General features: G+C 38.0%; 1 protein-coding gene across 1 annotated transcript in view; it reads left to right on the top strand.

Moving 5' to 3' along the window:
• The window catches only part of TRMT9B (tRNA methyltransferase 9B (putative)), a 111,383-nt gene that overhangs the window by 1,631 nt on the left and 91,307 nt on the right, over window positions 1–18,445 (top strand). Inside the window, exons 3-4 of the mRNA XM_085058884.1 lie at window positions 7,815–7,943; window positions 8,204–8,254. The gene's annotated coding sequence lies outside the window, so the exon portion shown is untranslated. The remainder of the gene's footprint in view (window positions 1–7,814; window positions 7,944–8,203; window positions 8,255–18,445) is intronic.

Here is an 18,445-nt window from a genome sequence, read left to right as displayed (position 1 = left end):
GCCACTCTTGGCGTCTTGGAGCAGAAGAGTTGAGGTTTTTCCCATTATATTTCTTTTCAAAACTGAAATAGAGAAAAAAGGGATTTGGAGTAGGGTGGATGAATAGATGGGTGGGGAGCCTGGCATTTTGCATTGCTTCCACCAGTTGTAGAAATGTCTGGAATCTGGGAGATTATTTACAAGAAATCTAGACTATATATTCACCTCATCCTTATTCTCCAGACATTAATTTTTGTCCCTGTTGGAAATGGTATTGGGCCTAGTAGGACCTTGGTATTACCCAGTGTTGACATTCATACATCTTTGAACTACAGTTGATTCTTTGAGCTTTGGTTTTGGTGTATTATTTTACCTTTGGCATATTTAACTAAACACGAAAAAACCCTCAATTTTCAAAATTTTCACTGTGTTACCATCAGGATGTGATAGTTATGTAAGAGAAGAAAAAAAGACATTTTCAAGATTAGATAACACACAGCTCCACCACCACTCCATTAAAATAGCACACTCAAAAATCCTTTTTTTCTCCTTCCTGCTTGTAGGGTCAGATAAATGATATTTTAAAATAACAAAGCCCTGCCATTGTGCAGTTCATGTGGGCCATTCTAAGAAAGACTTCAGGGACTGTCCTTTCCCTTCCTGCTGTACAGCACTATTGTACTGCTGGTTATGGAAGTTGGTTGTCCTCAACCAACCTTCAGAAAGGTACCTACAAAGCACTGTGCCTTCAGTACAGTGAGGTAGAAGTAATTCCTTTTTTATGCTTTTTAAGGTATTGATTGGATGTTTTTTCCAAGTGATTCCTTTTATGAGTAGTGTGTGCAACCCAATTAGACGTGAGATTACAGTAAAACCATGGTTTTAAGTTGTATTTGACCCCACTTTAGGTGAATTCTGCACCATTATTCTGATTTAAGGTCTTCAGAAATCAACAGCAGTATAAACAAAGTAAGGCAACACCAACCCAGGCTAAGGGAACAAGCAGTGGACCTCAAAATTAATACCCACATACTGGAAATCTGGAGCAAAGCCCCATTTTTAAAGGTCCTTGGCATATATCCTAAGAAAAAGTAGTTAACCCATAGTACATAGTTGTATTCTAAGAGAAATAATGTCTTTCTGGCTGTTTCTCCTCTTTTTCTTTAAAGATAGATGCTAATTACCCACCTATTGTAACTTTTTGCAAAGGTATGTGTAGCAAAAGCAAAATAAAATTAATTGGAGAAAGATTAGATTAGCCAAATAAAAGTCATACTCAAAAAAAGAAAAGCATGGTATTTCTGAAAACTATTTGTTCTACCAAGAAACTCTTAAACATCTTTCCTTCTAGGGGAAAAAAAAACCCCAAAATAAATCAAAACCAACCCACACCAAAAAAAGGAAATCTCAAGCTATATTGAAAATTCTTGAATGGCTTTTGAAGAACTTAGCTGATAACATTTGAATTCCTTCAGCCCTGGTTAAGAAACAATGCTCAAAACCAACTGGGTTTGCTTTGTTTTAGTTTTTCATTGCTATTTAGAAGAGTTTTGGGGCTTTACTGAGATAGTTCTGGTGGAGAGATTTTTAGATGGAAAAATGCTCAGCATCATTGCAGGGACACTAATCCCTGTTTGTGGAAGACAGTGGTGGGCAGAAGATGATTTTGAGTAATTTTTTTTAGTTACGAGTGGTTACAAAGCTGCATTGGCACCTTTGTCTCAAAAGTTAGTTCAGGTGGACTGAACAGGTCTAGGCAGTCAGGAATACTGTGGCCAGCAGGACCAGGGCAGTGATGGTCCCCCTGTACTCAGCACTGTGAAGCCACACCTGAAGTCTGGTGTCCAGTTCTAGGCTCCTCAGTGCAAGAAAGACATTGAGGGGCTGGAGCAAGTCCAGAGAAGGGCAACAGAGCTGGTGAAGGATCTGGACCATAAGTCCTGTAAGGAGCAGCTGGGAGTGCTAGAGTTCATCCCAGAGACTAGTCCTTCCAAAAAGAAATGAATTTTAAATAAAACTTAAGATATTTTCTTTTGGCAAAGGCAAGAATTTTAGCATTTTTATGAACTGTATTAAATACAGTGACTTCTGCTGCATAAAACCAGTTTTTAGCTGTCTAAATAAACCACTAATTAACAAACAGTCAAGTGCTCATTGGGATTTCCCTTCAGTTCAGCATGAAATCTGAATTCTCTTCATAGCATAATAGTATGTCAGTTGCCGGTGGATAAGGGAAAGACTGTGGATCTGGTCTGCCTGGACTTTAGTAAAACCTTTGACACCATTTCCCACAATATTCTGGAGAAACTGGCTGCTCATGGCTTGAACAGGTGAACTGTTCCCTGGGTGAAAAGCTGTCTGCATGGCCAGGCCCAGAGAGTGGTGGTGAATGGAGTGACATTGAGCTGGCAGCTGGTCACTAGTGGGGCTTCCCAGGGCTCAGTACTGGGACAAGTTTGGTTTCATATCTTGATCTATGCTCTGGGGGCAGGGGTCAGTCTCTTCTCCAAGAAACAAGCAGTAAGATGAGGAAATGGCCTCAAATTGCCTGAGGTGAGGTATAAATTGGCTAAAAGGAAAACTTTCTTCACTGGAAAGGTGGTCAAGCATTGGAACAGGCTGCCCTAGGCAGTGGTGGAGTCACCATGCCTCAAGAGATTTAGAAGACATGCAGATATGCCAGTTAGGGATGTGGTGAATTGGTGGCCTTGGCACTGCTGGGTTAATGGCTCGACTTGATCTCAAATGTCTTTTCCAACCTAAATGATTCTCTGGTTCTGTGTCCTTATTTTCAGTTCAATTACGGTTTTGGAGGTGTCTTCCCACATTGTCAAGAGAGCCCTGAGGAGCTCGCTCCTGCTGGGTGATTTTGGACTTCAAGTGATGATGCCCAGAATCCAGGAGATGCTGGTCCCCATTCTTCCTTCTGAGTTATCAGAATATTAGTTTGCCTGTGGTGCTGGGAAGTCTCTGCTCACCTCTGAAAACAACTGTTTTCAGTCTTAACATACCGATGTTATGGACTGGTTTTGTTTTTTTTTTTCTCCAGCCAGAGACTACTTGCTTTCAGTAGATTTAATGACACTTTTGAGATTTGTCTGAATGAGATTTCTCTCACTTTGATGATGATGGCAATACTCAGTTTTAAAAATGCAAATGACAAAGATTGACCTCTGGGGTTAAAGGTAGAATGTATGAAGGGAATGAGAATTTAGAACAGATTTTATCTTAAGGTACAAGAAAGTCTCAGCTAGGGGAGGCTGAGCTGACTAAGTTTCCAAATGTGACAGAACTGACAGCCATGACCATCAAATTTTCAAAAATCTGGGACACTGGCTATAGATCAGCAAGCACAGTATTGCTTACACAAAGGAATGAGAAAGAATTCTCCAAGTATAGACAATTAAGCTGACCTAAGTAGTATGTTAGGGGTGCAGAACACATTTTCAAGTGAAAAACAAATGAGAGACATGATGCTAAATGGGTTATGGGATAAAATAACCCATGAATTTACCTAACATAGACTAAGTCAACCTAACTCAGTCTGCTTTTGTTTTTGTAATGGAAATTATATTCTGCAGACAGGCAGTGCTCAGGCTCTCATCTCTTTGGACTTGAGTAAAGCAGATTAAATAATAAGCCACATGCATAATTTTTATCGAAACAGAGTAAGATGGAATTGCCAAAAAGTTGTGATGTCTGAAAGATCCTGTTAAAAGTCCTATGGAAGTGAATCATGCAATAGGAAGAGCTTCCTGTCTGGAAACACATTTCATGTGCATTTTTTGAGGATCAGCTTTGGTATTAATTTTACTTGATATTTTCATCAGTGACCCTGGCACAAAAAAACAGGAAATTAATCTTTTGGTTTGGCAGAAAGTGAGAAAGTGCTGTCAGTAAACTGAGGAGAAAAATGTCAGACAGAAAGAAGCAGACTTGCTTGACTACTGGAATAGTAGAAATGGAAAAATTGTGGTCATGCAAGTGCCAAACCGTGTACATCTATTGAGAAAAATTATTGCTAGATCCTGAGAGTTTATTAATGGGAAATGATAGAAGATGAGAAAGAACAAGAAGCTATAAAAATGGATATAATCCTAGATTTTTTTTTTAAATGTTAAGATAAGGAATTATTCATTCTGCTATACATGACTGCGATGAACTATCAGTAAGCACACAACACAGTTTTGATCAGGTTATTTGTAAAAAAAGAGGAAGCACGACTATAACAGAAGGAAGAAAAGGATAATTGGGAACAGATTTACTGTTCAGTAAGAATTGGAGAAATGCTTGCTCCCCCACTGTCTTAGAAAAAGGAGGATGGAGAGGGGACATGATTGCCCTATGTAAGTGATTGATAAGGACAGATAGCAAGTGATACATAAGAAAAAAGATGAAGTGACTAAAAGAAATTTAGACTAGAGATTAGGAGAATGCTTCTGAGAATCTGAAGTGAGATTATGGGATGGTTTCTGAGAAACAGTGGGAGGATTTATATGCTGTCAAACAGTTCTTGTTAATGCCAGCACAGGGATTACCTGACACGCTAGGCTGTTGCAGCAAGGGACTGGATTCAGTCTGAAGAACAGAAGAAAGTTAATTAGTAGGAAATAAGTTAGTTAATAGAAGAATACTTGACAAACTGCTACCTAAACTTTTAGACCATTAAATCCACCCCTTAGTCTCAGTCGTTGTTATACGGTGAAGGTTTCTGTGTGTCTCATCTTGCCAAGGCGGTGAAGGAACAGTTGCAAAGTCATGAAGACCACAGTGGAAATGTCCCCCAGGTCCTCAGACAAAGTACAAACTCACTTAGGGAAGAAGACTTGAGGGAAGGAGAGGAAACCTCTTTCATTGAAAGACAACAGGAATAAGGGATCTACCTAACCCTGTGCCCAGGTTAGGATACCCAACACACCAGTGGGATTGACAGAGAAGGTAGCTGCTGTCAGTGCAGCAAAATATCCATACCCACTTTGTGTAGCCGTAGAGAGGCACGTTAGCCGCTCCTTCTGTGGTTGCAAAAACAGGGTGGGGAGAGAAAGCAGCAAAATCCAAGTTTAGCCACCTTGAACTTTCTCTGCTAGCACGACAGAGAGGAAGTGCTCATGGCTACTGCCACGCCCTCTTCAAGCCATGCATGGCACTGGGGACTTCCTGGAGATTGTGGCTATTTAAACCATTACCTTTTGCTTTCCGCTCCTAAATGGCCGTTCTGCCATTCTCACTGCTTTAGCTGAATTGGGCAAATTGCACTTCAAGTGGATTCAGTTAAGGACAGAACAGGCCATGCTTGCACCTTTGGTGATGGCTTGAAATGGGAAAAGACCAGTTGAGTTTAAGTTGAATCCTCTCATGGGAATTCAGCTTATTACTGCTAATAACTCTTTTTTCAATACCATTTTATTGGGTTTTTTTTAAATCCGTACACAAGAAACCAGCAAAATCCCAATATAAACAGCCCTGTGAAAATGGCTATGCCAAATGCTTCTCTGAGACATTTTATATCTCTCTAATAATATCTTTTTGTAATTGTTTCAGAATGAAAATGTACATCATAACAACGTGCAAATAGTTTATGCATAGTCAGTAATACCTTCCGTGTGTTAACTGCTGGGGAATGTCTTCAAATTGCTTCACATTATAAATTGTTACTTATTTGCCATGCCAGTTGGTGACTGAGGTAGCATATGTGAAATGAATTTGCAGTTTCTATTACAGCCAGTTGAAATTTTCCAGTGAAACACTTTTTCAAATTAAAAGGGAAAAAAAAGGTATCCCTACCCATCAGTCAGGAAGGCAGTGCTTTTTAGAAGAGTATTTGTTCAGATAATCTGACAAAACATGGATAGGTTTTCATGAGAAGCATTTTCCAAATATCCAGGAAGATAGCACTGGTGATTTCTGTGTATTTCCAGAACAGCACTATCATGGGACTAGTTCCCACATGCCTCTAATCTGGTAAAATCCCTGTTGTGGATCTAGAAACTGATTTGGGGGAATCCATTTCTTGTCAAAGGTCAACTCCTGGCTCCATAACAATAGCCTCTTGCCATGTGTCTGTAGCTGGAGTAAAAAAACTTCCAAATTCCTATTGAATCAGCAACCAGGACCTTGCAGTTCTGGCTTCCAACCCTCTTCCCATAAAACATGATATGCAGAATTAATAATTATATATATATTAGGGAAAATCAAGTTCTTCTTGAGAATCCACAGTAATTTCCAACTTCTAAAAGCAGATCTGGTTAGAAAAAACTCTTTTACTTCATCCACGAATAAAAATATTTTGCCTCAGTTTTATGGTATTTATTTTGTCTTAAAGTAGTTAAAAGTCATTAAAGTTGATGCTTGATGTTTGAGTCACTTCAACCCTGGCTAAGAAATAATGCTGAAACCAACTTGGTTTTGTTTTGTTTCAGTTTGTTCGGTGTTGCTTAGTAGACTTTTGGGGCTTTAGGGAGACAGTTCCAGCAGAGAGATTTTTAAATGGAAAAATGCTCAGCATCACTGCAGTAAAACAAACACTAACCCTTCTTTGTGCAACGCAGTGTTAGACAGAAGTTGGCTTTGAGTAATTTTTAGTTATGAGTGGCCACAAAACTACATTTGCAGCTTGGTCTCAAAAGTTAATTTGAGCTGAACAGAGCTAGACTGCTACCACTGTCTCTAGAATTTCTGTACAACACTTCAGAGTGGATTTTCCAAGGGATCTTAATTCCCTTTGACAAAAATTGAGCTATGGGTTCTTAGTACTTCTGAAAAAAAAGGCCCATAGTAAGTTATTTAATTACAGTTAGTAATTATGTATGCACTAGTGAGTATGAGAAAAAATGGCTACACATAGGATAAATAGTTAACTACATTTTAGAAAGATAAAAATCTCATTAAAAAGAAAATGGGAGGCAAAACATAATAGGATCTAAAATACTTAGGGATGTAAAGACAGAGAGAGAGTTTATTGTCTTGATCCAGTGAGGGACTTTAATACCTAAAGCAGGGTTTATGGAGAATTCAGGTGCCTAAGTCAAAAAATGCAATCACAGCTCACACAGCTGCTGCCTAACCCAGGAGTGCCTAAAATCACATGGCTCTTCCTTGATTCTAATTTTTATCTTTAGAGTGTCTTGGATTTTACTTCTGTGCACATTTAGTGTGCAGCAGCTCGAGCAGTTTAGGCACTTATTTCCCACTCAGCCATTCACAGTCCTCAGCTGAAAAGTTCAAGGACTCTGTCAGTGTACTCTGGCCACACCAAGCACAGATCCACATTCTAAGATTCTTAGTTTGTTGTAGTTGCTTACTTTTAACATGAGGGATGGAGAGATGAAATAACCTTTTATTTAACCACCTGTCTGCTAGATTATGGATGTAAGAGTTGGAAGATGCAGTTTGTTTCTGTCTGAGAGTGTTCAAACTCATCACCACCTCCTAAGTAATCTTAAGGAGTGACTACATGAGTTTAAATTGTCTTGGGGCATGAATTAGAGATGAGGATCTGTCACTCCCTGCTAAATGCCCAGTTCCCTGGGGTAATTCTTGCACATAATTTCTGTTCCTGCAGACAACAGAATTACTTGCTTCATTGTGGCATGACTTTAACATGAACAGGGCAGGATTGTCTTTGTTTTCAATAGCTTTGTCTCTTGCTGGCTAGGATCACTTTTCTGCCCTATGTTGATTTGAACCTTTTCTGTTTAATGGGGAAACACAGCAGCAATGGGTTGCTGTCTAGGAGGTGCTTGTTTTCTCATTTCCTTCTGTTATCCTGGCTATGATTTAACAGAATACTGCAAGCCCCCTGCTCTTCTTTTCTTTCTTTTCTTTTTTTTTAACAGAATGGTAATTGGATCCTACCGTTAAGAGGACTCTTAGCTGTGAACTTTAAGCACACTGTGTTGTCCGTGTTGCGGCCTGACTTAAGTTTCTAAGGAATTGCAATAATGCTGCTGTATTTCTGGGGTTTGGTAAGTCTGGCAATTATACTTTGAAACTGTGGAACTAATAAGTGAAGTCACTCATTTCCCTGTTTTCATGTTAATTGTATTTTTTCTTTTCCCATATGTGATAATATCCAGTTGTGCATTCTAAAATATTGCTGAGTTTCTACATGCGCAAGGCAACAAACTTAAAAATGTGACCAAGAAGGTCTTACTTTAAATTATTCCAGTTTTAAAAACTAACTTAGTTCCAGATATGTCATGAGTCATATTTGTCTTTTTTTCAGGAAGAGAAATCTTGGACTGATCAGACTCTTTCCTTCAGCCATTGTTGCCTGGTAGGAGAGTTGCATATAGTCTACAGATTTATAAAATAGCTACATATTCACTGGGATATGTGCTCCTATTAATATAAATTGTATTCAAAGAGCAATACACTGACAGTGTGAAGTGCTAAATTTAAAGAGATAAAGTGCAAGAGCTTTTAGTGCAGGACTCTAAGTGAATAATGAACAAAACCCCAAATAAGAACAAAGGAAGTACTAAAAAGACTTCAATTAAGAAAGGCTTAAAAAAAAAAATGCTCACTAAGAAAGTGTGCTAAAACCAAATAAGTCAGCATTTTTAATGTTTATCCGTATGTTTTTCTTCAGCTGAAAGTTGTTGGCTAACAGTTATGTTGCATCTCTTACACTTTTTTTCTGAGTGTTTATGTATTCACACTACAGAAAAAGTACAGGCTGATTGTTTTAAAAATAATATACAGCAAAAGAAAAGGTAATGATTTGGACATGTTCTATATTCTAACTTGGTATTTAAAGAACAATTTATGTTGATATCTGTTTATATATTCTCTAGTATTTTCTAATATTCCTGAGAAAATATACATTACATATTCTCTAATGTATTCCTTGCTATCAAGCTGGATGTTTTGCATCTCTTTATGATCATCCTCTGAGATAAATTATATTGAGATACATTTGGTTTTGAATATAGTTTGCCAAATAGGAGCAGTCTCGTTGAATTTAAAATAATTATTGCTCTTCATTCTTATACTAGTAAAAAAAGGGGAAAATTACACTTATTGCATCATATTTGCATTAAAACTATACCTGTATTGTAAAACCAAATCTTCAACCAAAGGAGAAGGAAGGAAAAAAACTTATTATACTTGATATCTAGCCTCTTGTAAAAAAGCTTTCATTTCTGGGTGGCCAATAATAAATGCAGAATTAAATTCAGAGTTTCAGTCAATTAAAATACATTTTAAGAAATGCATGTAGAAATTAGAAAATACTCGGCAGCCTACTTATTGTGGTAAGTGAAGGGAACAGCCCCTTATTTGTTATTACTGGATTGGCCTCCTGCTAGTATTAGATAAATTGCTGAGTTTCTAGATAATGATAAAGTCATTAGCATCTTTTAAAATTCTAAAGGAGTTGTTAAAGTTACAGAATTTGTGTTTCCTTATCCTTCTTACATTAGCTCTTTGGGATCAGAGGAGCAACTGCTCCTTGTTGTAGATAGTTCTCATTCATAGAGCTCCATAGAGTTTGCATGGATATCTACTTTTTTTTATCTAATAGGTGTCCTTCCTTCAGAGGTTTTAGAGCACTGGGCAGATATTTTGTATTAATGGGAATCGGAAGTACATAATTTTTCTTCATAAATCTTTGAGTTCTACTAAATATAGTGTTATGTGAAGAACATAAGCTGAATAAAAAGCAATTACTTTAAATTTAATCAAGGTGGCAGAAAACATCTAATTAAATCACCTAATTGTCAATATTTTTCTTTTAGCATCAAAATGAACATTGCTGTTTTCTCTTACTATTCAATATTCTTTTTCTACTTTGGCTTATACCTATTTATTGTAACTTATGTCCTATTTGTTTCTTGAACATTAGTAGCATCACCCATCAGCACATTGTGTGCTGTAGGCTGAGATATCACAGCCACATCTCTTCAGCCTTTCCTACAAACGTGCTACAGGAAATGGACACCTTTATTTTATTTCTGCTGAAGACATCAGTTGACAGGGTTGAATTGGGAGACCATTAGTTTTTTTTCAATGGCACGTAGGATCACAAAGGAGAGAAATGAGCACTCAAATTCTTCATTTCAGCATTTCTTAATTTAATTTTTTTCCCATTCCTGAAAATGCAATGCAACTTTTCTTTTTTTTTTTTAAACTCCAACATATATTGAACACAATTTGTCCATGTAGTTGTAGCAAGTTTCAGTTATACTGAGTCTAGGCTGATCACAATGTTTCACAGGTGGCTCTGTGGTAAGTAGCCCATCCCAAATGAATCCTATGTGATGTGTTCTGTCCTTGTCATACTATATTTAACAATTACATTTTAGAGATCTTTCTTAATGATTTGCATCCCTCAACTTCTGATTGCCCAGGAAGGGTTTCACAAGGGCTGAAAGACTGTGATAAGCCAATGCAGATAAGAGTATTTTTAAAATCACATAATGTATTTTTTTTCCTCTTCATATTTCTACCTCTAGTCAAAAGTGAACATCTTATCCTGGTGTTTTTCTTGGGTTTGTTGACATACTGGATCAGTTTTACATTTGTGTTTTGCTATGCTGGCATTGGTAGACCACCTGAGAGCCCTGCCTTACTCCCAGTTCGTGCTTCCCCTTCACTGAAGAGCTGAAAACCAGACAGGCTGTTGCCATCATTTTCCTGACACACCGTAGAGCCTTTTTGCTACAAAGTACTTGGTTGGTGCCCCTGGTCTCTCAGCTGTGGAGATTTGATGTACGGCTCACTGTGTCAAGTTTCCTGGCTCCTGTAACATTTCATCCTCCTGCTGGTACTGATTTAACACCTCAATTCCTGGCTGTAAATTTAAGCCAAAAGTTAACTATGTAGACTAGATGTAAATATTTATTATTAATTGTAGAAATAGAAGGTGCAACATGTCTTTATTTATTGTGTTTAAACATTTGGGTTTTTAAACGTTGGAACGGACTGCCAACAGAGGCGGTAAAGTCAACATCCTTGGAGCTGTTCAACAAACAACTGGATGTGGCACTTAGTGCCTTGATATAGTTGAAAAGGTGATCAGTCAAAGGTTGGACTCAATGATCTCAGAGATCTTTTCCAATCATTCTGTGATTTATTAAAAAAAATTGCCTTCAGAGGTTCTGTTCCTTGGTAGCTGGATCACCTTAATAAAAATGGTTAGTGGACAACTCTGGTGTTTACCGGACTAATGCCTGGGGTAACAGTCTCCCAGAATTTTTAAGGTCTGCAGCACCATTAACAAAATTAATAGTTAGGTCAGTAATTGATTCCAAGTTTAAAAGCAGGTCATAATGATTGTAAGGCTGAGTCATATGCTGGACGTAGTAGCTAAGTAAACTGTTCCGGTAAAGTAAACAGTGATACATCAGAATGAAAGGTTTCTGAATAAGCTATTTGCTCATAAATTACAGCATAGCAGAGCTTGCCTGTCAAGAATGAGGAGCAAAGAAGGCATCAGCTTATAGGCTTTTTTATCCAGATGTCTTTCTCAATGTAAAAGGCTTACATTGTAAGAGGAATACCAGGTATTTGTAGAGGGAAGTTTGGGTACAATAAGTAATTATTGGGAAGGAAGAAGCAAAAGGGAAGATGTCGCTGTTGAGCAGCTGGCAGAGTAATGAAGGCACCAGTTCTCAGTGGCAAGAAGGAATGACCTTTATTGTTTTGATTTCATCACATATATAGAGTTCTCAAAAGTCACCCAGATTGGTCAGTCAGAAGCCTTCCCCCAGGCCTGATTGGCCAGGCCTGCACTGCCCAAGCTCTGGGACACTGTTCCAATAACATCCAAACTTTATCTTTATTTATAAAACACAAGAAGAATTCTCGTGGGAAAAACCTGTGCTAGCCACAGCAAGGTACATTTTTCAAAGACATCCTGCATATCTTTGGTTATATTTATACTAATAAATATAAAAGAGGCATGCTTTGAAAAACTGAGTTGTCCCTCCTTTCATTGAAATCACCTCTTTGCTGAGGGTGTAAAGTTGGCAAGTCATAGATGTAGCTGCTTTCCTACTTTCTGGTATCACTTAAAGAAGAATATAGATTGTGTTCAGATTGTACCACAGCTCAGATTTTCCTGTGCCCACAACCTTTTTGGGAGCACAGTGCTAACTGGAAGCAATCTCTGATCCTTTCTTTCCTGGCCCAAACAGAAGCATATGAATGATAATATGCACCAGTAATCTGTACTGGTAATATCTCCTTTCTGTAGATCTCAATAGAAAGATGTGATGCCTTTATCAATTCTTACTGCAAATAATAGTTTCTCCATGGAATGACTGTATTAAGAAATCTTACTTTGAAATTATAATTTTAAGGTGATTTATGTAAGAAATAAAAATGCCTATAGAATGATTCATTGTTTTTAAGTAAGGACCTTTACAATGTCATTGTCTTAGAAGTTTGGGTTACTTGATTTTTTTTTTTTTTTAGTTTTGGTTTTCGGAATCCTGAATTATAGCTTATATTCCACTATTGTTTCCACTGCATACCGTATTCCGACAATTCTCATTATTATTCTATTCAAACAAAATATATACATGAAAATATATGCATGTACCCGTGAGCAAAGTATTTACAATTTTTAAAAAAATATTGTCATTAGCTTCTCTAAGGGTTAGCATTTTCTGGAAAAAAGAAAGGGTTTCCAATAAAGAGAGTAATAAGTGCTTTAAATCTTAAAGAAAATGACTACTTTTTCTGATGTTTGTACTTCTGTATTAAAAGTGGTACAATGTGCATTTCTGTATTCCAAAAATTTCTTATGAGTAAATAGCTTGATTCATTGATTCATCATTTTATTGTGTAACAGAAGGAATGTTCACTTAAAAACTGCTTGCTGATCAGGGGAAGGGCATGCAGGTGGAGTCACTGGTACCAGGTGGGAGCTGCTGGTTGGGTTTATCCTGCAGCCAGGGGATTTGCTGCACAATGCAGACCTAGAGGCCAAGCTGGGCATGCAGCACAGGGCTGGTGGAGCTGCTCTTCTTAGCTGCTCTGGGGGTCACTGGCTCCTTGGTGTATAGTGGCCTTCTGGTCAGGATCACCACTGCCTATTAGAGGTTATAGAAAAGAAAAGGATCTTCTGAACTTCTGTAAAGTGTGTCCAAAACAATCGGCATTAGTGTCATCAGTATTACCTGTGCTTGCCGCATTCCTGCTAAAGCAGCTTCAAGAAGACCCTGCTATTTCTCCTGCAGTGAAGATACTATCTTGTAGTTCCACTACTTGGCTCCTGGAGTTAGGATCAGACCCTACCAAAAAAGTCTGTGTAGGTGCTCAAGGGGAATTAAAAATCAATTGAGAAGCAAAATCATGATGATTATTAAAAATTCCATTGTTATCATGGAGGGTGGTAGTGCTGAATGAGATTAAGAAATTTTTTTTAAGGCAGCATCCAATTTCTGTTTTTCTTTCATTCCAGAGAGAATAAAAGTTATTTTTTTTAAATTTTTTGCCCACTCAGTCAAGATACAGACAGACACACATATACACATCCGTAAAATTGGAATTATTTTTATTTCTTTAGGAACATCTGACATAACATGCTTCATTTCATATAAATTCAGCTCTCAGGGTTTTCTGTTTTAGGATGGTACCATCTGGGAATTTTATACGGGTTTGATATGCCTGTTGTGCTGTACAAGCTTGATTCTCTGGCCAGAATATTTTTCTCAAGAAGAAGAAGAAAATTCACATATCTCCAGGCAGATGTTTTCCTGTAGGCTTGGCCCTTAGAAGCAAGGAATTTTGAATTCTTGCTTAACTTGGTAAATGTGCTGAGTTGGAGATATATTTATTCAGTGTTTAATAAACTAGTTGGGAACAATGTTTCAGATGAGATGGAGAAAAAAATAATGGTTTGAAATTGTTTAGTTTTCCCACTAGAAAATTGGCAGTTAACAACTACATTATTTGTCAAAAAATCTTTCATGCAAGAAACTGAAGTCAGTTCTATTTGTACAAATCTAATGATCTAACATTGTAAACAATTTTTAATTACTTCCTGTCATACATAATGAGTCCCAGAAGCAACATACGTTTGAATGCAAAAGAATTGCACTTTTAGGAGAGTGAAGGTAAAAGACAAAAATAGAGATTTCTGCCAACCTTTCAAGTAATTATTTAATATGAAAAGTTTGGCAGTGAAGCTTCAAAAACTGCATTTTTGTGTTGAGTTTTTCAGTGGAACAGTACAGCTCTTGAACACAGCAAAAAGAATTAGCTACTTTTTAGTATCAGGGAGCAACAGATTGTTTTTTAAACTATTTTCATTCTATTATGCATAACTGTTCAATTAGGTAGGATTTTACCAAATAACTGCAACTTTGTGTTTAATTTGTTTTGGTTTGTCATCAGAGTTTGAATTTCATGAATCCCACAAGACAGTTCCCGTATTTGATGTGCATAATCCCCGTGGAAGGCGTCTGAGTTCTGGGCCACCGAACTCCAATTGTATTAGAGATGGTGGGTGTTTTGGGTGTTGGGCAAGGATGTGGACTCCGTTCTACTCACACAGAGAAGTATTTGTGCAGCTTTACTTGCTTTTAAGCGACTGACTCCTGGCCTTACATACTCTGGCTGTTGAGGAATACACTCAGTGCCGGTAGCTCGGTGAGCAGCTGCAGTGCTGCTCCAGTCTGAGCTCTGGGTGCTGAGAGCCCCAGACAAGAGGCTGTGAACTGGAACCAACTTTTGCACAGCAAAGGGCACGGGGACCTGTGGTGTCAACCAGGGGCATTGACACTCAGAGACATGGCAGGAGCTGAGGACCCCCAGATCTTCCTGTGATTTGGCTGTGAGGGTATAAAACCCCAGGTTTTCCTTTGTTTGGGGCCCCCTCTTGGCAGCACCAGCTTGAGCTATTATTCTGTTGTTGCACCATGATTAAAATATTTTAGGGATCCAGACGTCTGAGACTCTGGAGTCAAGCCAATAGGGAAATGTGGTCTGACTGTGTGAGAGAGGCATGTATAGCTGCAAAGGGACCTCAGTGCCAGCTTGGGTGGTGCAAGAGTAGCTGGCAGAGTGGTTTCTGAATGGTCAGACTGGAAAGTTTCCTTAACACATATTTTGGTGGCCTCTAGTTGTGTTGTGTCAGAGCAGGTAGGGACAAGGTGGCGATAAAGTCCATGTGCACTGTTTTGTGCCTTTTGCTCTTGTCTTAACCATTGTATCTGCACAAGTGTTAGGACAGTGAAATTCCTGATAGAGCCACAAACTACCATTTCATTTTGCACTAGAAAAATTTCCACAGAGGTCTATCTTTAGATGTAGACAAAGGAAGCAGATGCCAGTAACTGCTTGGAGCAGTCACTTTCTGTTCTATCTGTGCCAGAGCTACAGCACAGTGTACAGCCTGTGGTTCCTTCATTTTGCTGCTTTGCTGATGTTAAGGGAGGAAAGTGTTGGAAATCACAGAATGGCAGTTGCTGCAAAGTTGTCAGTGGCTCTTCCCAGCTATTGATTTCATGCTCTCCTCTTTTTCCTCCTACTTTATGTGTCATGCAGCTACAGAAGTAATACTTGTTTTCTAAGAATTTTCTCTGACTTTCTAGGCACAGCTTATTTCATCACCCACCCTCCACCCCTTTTGTATGACAGGCCTTCTCTGGTTTCTGAAACCTCAGAGAGTGTAGAAGCATTATGAGAGATATTTTTTAGGGAAAAAACGCTTGCAGGAGTAATAGTAGAAGTGCATGTGTAGGAGTATGGTGGGAATTTAAATTTGCTTTGACAAACTAGTTGTTGACAGTGAATGATGTTTTGAGTGACCTTTTGTACAGCAGAAATCAGTTGTGCTGGTGGTTTTGCAATGGTGGACATTTCCGAATATTCCACCAATGTATGTACAACTTCAAGGTGACACCACTGCAAAGAATTAACAGTACAAGAGGCCATGAGCACGAATTGAAATGAAAAATAGGAAAAATATTTTTAACCATGAAGGTGGTCAAGCTCTGGAGCAGATTACCCAGAGAGCTTGTGGACTCTTCATCGTTGGAAGTATTGAACACCTGAGCAGATATGGCCTGAAGAGCCTTTTCTAGTTCAGTCACCTTTGTTCAGAAGGTGGACAAAAGACCTCCAGCAATGAAGTCTCAACCAATCTGTTTTTCTTTTGTAAGAAAAGCATGCAGCCTTTTAAAAGTGAAGGTAATTCCCTGGAGTATTGTTCTGACTTCCCGCAATTTGTGGTTCACACACTTCTTAATACATTCTGTTGTCACTTTAGAACCTTTAATTATTACACAGGATGTAAGTGTAAATTACACATGCAAAAAAACCCAGACACCAAAATCATTGTTAATGAATAGCTCCAGTATAGTCATTAGTCAGAAACATTTTAAACAATAAAGAGATAGATTTTTGTTTCTTTGACATCTGCAGTTAAAACTTCCACTTAATGGGACAAGGAACTTTACTCATCACATTTTATATCTAACAGAAAATACAACCTAAAGTAAAATGAATATTTTAGTTATATATTCAAACAGTCTATAAAACCAAACCCTCTGGTAATAGGAAGTTCAAGCTACATCTACCTCCAACCATCAAACAGCTATCTCTTGCTCTTTGCACAGCACACAAACTGCTGCACACCCACCATGTGTGCGTACCTTGCTGGCATCAAGGTCTGCCTGCTAGGCAAAAGGGAAGAGCTGGGAAGCGCCTTTGTGCTGTAGAAAGGCTTTTAAATGTGTAGAAGCAGCCTGGGAGTGCACAGTTGAGGAATGGGCCCTTGTGTGTGACAAGACACACTTTGTGCTTTGCTGTACAAAGAAATCTCTTGATGTTTGAAAGGGGAAAATATTCTCTTATTTGATAAATGAAACTGTTTGTCTGCAAAGCAAGCATATAAGTAATAGAATAAACATATTTTCTCACTAAAGGGATAGTTTCAGTAAAAGAGGATTAAAATTCTTGGAAAATCAGTGAGGCAGCTACAAGTGTCAGGTGATTATATGGCCTTATGTAAGTACAGTGCTTGGTGTCTAGCCAAGTATTTCTAAAACTTATAGGGTAACTTCTGTTCACATTTAGGCAAGCATAAATCTGAAAGCTCTTCAAAAACTCAGCAGTGTTTGCTCCTATGTTAGAGCTTCTTTTTAAAAAGAAAATAAAAATCTGTATTCTTTTGGTTTTTTACTACAGGAATTCCTAGAGGTGATGGTGTGGCTAAAACAGGGACTTGCAAGAACTGAATTTTATTCCTGCCTTTCTTGTAGATCCCCTGTACTATATTGAGCAAGCCATTTTTGTGGCCTGATTTCTGGCATAACCATAGCAAATGTGTTTGTGCATGTCTGACACTGAAAAACATAGTGTATGGTGGTGGGTGTGGTTGGTAGGTATGCTATCTTGTTGTATGGCAGTGTATTAAAATAATTTTGTTACTGTTCTTGCTTTGTGAAAAATGTCCTAATTGGAACTAATTGGGAGAAAAAAGTATGAGATTTTTTAAAGAAATTTTAGTCCCATTTAGTTTAGTAGTGCAGGTCATGATAACCTGCTTCTGAAGGCAACCTCTCTTAAATGAGTCATTTATTTGTATGGTTTAGTAGGTTTTCTTAACATGTAATAATTTTTCAAAGCCTCTTTTTTTCCCCAGCATTCAGAATGCAAACTGTGTCCCATAATGTTATTTTGCTTGCACATCCACTCTTTTTTTATATTGTGCTTAGTTTTTGTGCAGTTCATATCACATTACTTTCTCACTTCAGGTTTGATTTATCTTTTAAATTGTTGAGAGACATAATACCGTTGAATAATTCTCTCAGACTCTTGGAAATCTTTAGGTATTTAGAAAGAGAAAAGGAAGACCTTACTTTGGTAGATTATTGTTTGAAGTGCTGAAGATGACTGGCTAAATCTGGTGAGTACTAATTAGTTAGAATTTGTCAGTCTGTCAGTCAGTCTTACAGATTTTCTTGATCACATACTGAACATACACAAAGCAAGAGAGTAGATACAGTGAATTCAAGAAATGTGTTCAAAATGATGCTTCTCTTGAAAGAGATTTATGAACTGATGTTCAAACAGAAGCATAAAATGTTTCCAGATGACAACAGGATGAAAGATGTCAGAGAGATCTCAGAAAAGGAAGTTAGACAAGAATGCATTTGAAAATATGTTAGTTTTTTCTGCAAGTGAATCTGGACATCAGAGAACTCCTGTAATGCCTGCCAGGCAGTTTTCTCTGTCCCCACAAGGCTTTTAGCGCTAGAGTTGCCCACCAGGCAGCAGCAGATGAATCATCATGAAAACCAAACTAGACAACTTTACTTGAGAGAGAGAATATAGAATATGAACAATCCAACTGCCATCTGTATGTTTTCCTGATGAATGGCATTATCACATCTTTTTGTGCCAAATGAGTAAACTGTTTTCACCACACAAATACTGTGTCTTCCAGCAAATATTACATGCAAACTACCAGCACAAATTTCAGGGTGATGTTTGCGATGTGAATTCACTCTGC

This window comes from Lichenostomus cassidix, chromosome 4, assembly GCF_008360975.1.
Source record: "Lichenostomus cassidix isolate B80296 chromosome 4, HeHo_3.0, whole genome shotgun sequence".
Lineage (NCBI taxonomy): Eukaryota > Metazoa > Chordata > Aves > Passeriformes > Meliphagidae > Lichenostomus > Lichenostomus cassidix.
Note: the sequence above shows the minus strand (reverse complement) of the source record. Positions and strands in the feature narration are given on the sequence as shown.